Here is a 3975-nt window from a genome sequence, read left to right on the forward strand (position 1 = left end):
ATTTAGCCAAGTTTCAGAAATACCAATCAAAGAGAATTTTAAATTTACGTTAGATAAAAGATCCGTTAATTTTTCTAGCATTGCAATGTAGGCTACGAATGTTTAGATGCAGTAGAGAAAAGCTGTCACAAATACGCGAATCTTCACTAGATAGCATGTCATTAAATTGATCTTCAATGAAATATTCACAGTCATCGCTAAATAAATCCCTGAGGTTGGTGTCAGGGTCAAGGTCAAATGAACGAGCTAGATTTGTTCTAATATTGTGGAGTAAAAGATTGAAACTTAAACTAGCCAATCTATCAGCATCATAGCGAACAGGACCATTTTGCATTTCATAAATTGCTAGGTTGAAGTCGGCGTCATCAAGGTCGTTAAACGGAAATGAAAATTCCGGAAAGACACACATTTTCAGAGTGGGGGAAAACAAAATTAAAAAAAGAAAAAAAAAAAAAAACAGGGGAAAAATAGCAGTAAGAAATAAATAACTTAGCTGTTCTCGACATAAGGTCTGTCTCTAATAACCAGTCTAACACAAAATAAGCGATCTTCCCTGCTCTCTTGGCTGCTTCCATCTTTGCACGTTGACTTTCTCTTTTCTCAAGGGTTGCTGGAGATAGGTCTTCTTTCACAAATATACTGTCGGGTTTAATTCTTCGGGCACATTTCAGGATCGTTTCCCTCTCTTTCCAGTCACGAAGGCGACAAACAATGGTTCGAGGACGATTTGCAGAATTCTGGGCCGAAGCTGGCCTACGAGAACTTTTACCCACGCGATGCGCTCTCTCAATGTCAGGAGCACTGGCGAGATTCAATTCGTCTTTCAAAACTTGCTTTACTTTAGCTTCAGTTTCTTCCCATGTTTCTTTATCCTCTTCGGGAATGCCATCCACTCTGACATTATTTCGCCTACTCTGATTTTCTAAATACTCCATTTGTCCTTCTTGATGGTCTAAGTCGTCTTGAATTTCTTCAATGGCGGAGTCCAGTTCTTGTAATTTAAGTAATGATGGTTTCAAGTCATCAATGTCCTTTTGCTAAAACTCAAGGCTGTTTTTAAGATCACCCGTTTCCTTTTCCGAACTAGCAATTCTTGCTTTTAACTCAGCTACTGAATGAGTTAAAGAGTCGAGGCGAGTGTTCACGTTAGTTACGATCGAGTCAAAGAAGCTTTTGAACATTCTTTCCTGCATCTGTAACATCTCGCGAAGCGTTGCCACTGTTACAAACTCTCCTTGAACATTTACTTCAGCCACCAAAGAACTAACTGAGGCTTTCGAATGACGTGTATCGGGCATATATATTTTGGACTAAAATTTTCGGTGATATCGCCGGAGCCGGAGCAAGCAAATCCTGCGTCCGCACACTACGCGTGCACGTGCTTCGATTTGTCGAATGTGAACCCGCACTTCGGACTACTCGCCATCAACTTTAACCATAGATCTTGCCCTCAAAAAGAAGCAGTTTACGTGATAAATCTTACGATTGCATTGTTTTGATGGACAAGTAGTCGGATGGTGTTGCGTTACTGTCACAGTTGGATCCTTATTCAAATTAGGTAGTGTTGACTCACGTATTACATTGAATGCATGTTTAAATATTTCGAGTTCAGGATAAGGAAAGACACTTTAATAGTTTCTTTGTGCGCTTTGAAATTCACTTTCTGTAAATAAACCCATTGCAATTTCGTTAAGGATACGTATTTGGTCTATTCGTGCGTTATTGTTTGTTCTTGTAATGTGTGGAAGTTGTGGCATTTACTACATGGAAAGAGCAAATGGTTTTATTTATTCACACCACACCACACTTTCAGCAACTCGTGAATTTGTATTCCAGTTATTTCATTGCTTTCAGTTAGTAATGATTGCTTCAGTGCTTAAAAGCTTGGCGAAACCATATATTCAAGATTCAGTGATTTTGAATTCGTTGGTTGACACACGCAATAAAATTGAAGAATTCTTACGCCGTCAAACGGCTGGCACTCGATTCCCAAGAAGTAATATATCAAACTGTAGTCTGGGCTCCTGCTTGCACGGGGTTGTCACCCACAGAGAAATCGCGACTCTTGTCCTGGCCTTGTTTTCGCTTTCTTTTCAGTGTTTTGCGATTTTTGCGATTTTTCGCAATTTTCGCAAAAATCGTTAAAATCGCAAAAATCGCAACACGTTTGGGGGACTTGTCTTCTCAAGCTTTTGAGAGTTTTCGCAATTTTCGCAAAAATCGTTTAAATCGCAACGCGTTTGGGGGACTTGTCCTCTCTAGCTTTTCGGTGTTCTGCGATTTTTGCGAACAGCGCACAACACTGAAATGGTAGAGAACACAAGTCCCCGAGAAGAGTCGCGATTTTTGCGATGTTAACGATTTTTGCGAAAAATCGCAATTTTCGCAAAAATCGCGAGTCCTAGTTGGGCATTTGTCTTCTTCTTTGCACCATTTACGATTTTTGCGATTTTTCGCAAAAATCGCAATTTTCGCATTTGCATGCAAACCTGAATATAAGTGTATAAATAGTGGCATGAATTTACCTAATGAAGTAACAAGGAAATAAAAGGCTGGAACGGATCCGAAAACTAGATGCTAATTAAAGAAAAAGAAGCAAAGACATATGGAATAGTCTTTCTTTCACCTATTGTAGATCAGATTTGACCCAAGTATAAAATTACGCATTGGTTGTAAACCTAACTCGTAAACCGAATACTTGTTAAATGAGATTCCATTATAGCTACACTTCTACTTTCCAGTTGTGGATGAGATGATGCTATAGACTCACGGGCTAAGGTCAAGGACACGGGTCTTGTGTGTTTAGTGCTTCCAAACATGTTTACAACAGGTAAAACGTTTTAAACGAGATACGACGTACAATAATAAAGTTTCAATGCGATATCACTACCAATAAAAATCGTAATCCGGGATAAGGCGATTACATTTGTAGAACATTTTTTTAAGAGCTAATTTAATTTACTAGTAAATTGTTATCATCTTGTCAATGTTTACATTTCTAACAGCTTATTTTCATCAGTGAGATGTATAATGCCTGACTTCACGGCATACCTGATGTTGTAAGCGAATTTGCTAACCATCGTAGTCAGCGACGAAGCAGTGACTAAGCCACTGTTATAGCGGGAACTACGCACTGGAGGGTACGGCTGCTTCAAAAACCTTCTCCAGTTGGTCTTGATGTTCGCAAACAAAAGTTATAAGCGCATCAATTCCAGTAGGGAAGATTCCAGAAGATCTCAACCCCTTACACAAATCTGTTGTCACCAAAGACGCTGTTTCTCTCTTCTTTAATGCTTCAGTCTGATCCTCAGTAATCTTTAATTGATAGGGCCTATGGTCTCTTACGGGGACTCGAGTGTCCCCGTAAGAGACCATACAGACTGGTCCACTCTGTACTCGGGCTCGTTTTCGTAAGTAAGAAAAAAATCATTTTGCCAAAAGGGTGGAAAGTAAAATAAAATAATAATAAAATACAAGTAAAAGAAATGGCAGGGGAAAAGTAAGAAATGAAACACAGGCAAGGCCTCTGTTAAAATAAATAATGCACGATTGCATGTATGCATGTAGATGTATGCTTGGCATTATTATTATTATTATTATTATTATTATTATTATTATTATTATTATTATTATTATTATTATTATTATTATTTATTTTATTTTAATGTCTTCCTCAGAACTAGTGACACCCCATATACAGTTTCTGTCTTGTCCAGTGCTTCTCTCTAATCCTCAGTAAACTTCAGTACGGCCGACATGAGTGCCACCTTAAAAAACTTTGGAGGCAGCTACACTCTGTACTCAGACTCCTCTCCATATGCAGGAAATATAAATAATGCTTTTACATAGCATTACATTTTAAGCAATCGCCTCAACTTTTCACATATTAAGTAAACGCTCTTTCACCAAAAGTCATGCAGATAGGCTGCTTAGAAGAAAGAGGAATAGAAAAAGGAATCAAGCAGCTACAAAACA

The sequence above is a fragment of the Montipora foliosa genome, chromosome 2, assembly GCF_036669935.1.
Source record: "Montipora foliosa isolate CH-2021 chromosome 2, ASM3666993v2, whole genome shotgun sequence".
Taxonomy (NCBI): domain Eukaryota; kingdom Metazoa; phylum Cnidaria; class Anthozoa; order Scleractinia; family Acroporidae; genus Montipora; species Montipora foliosa.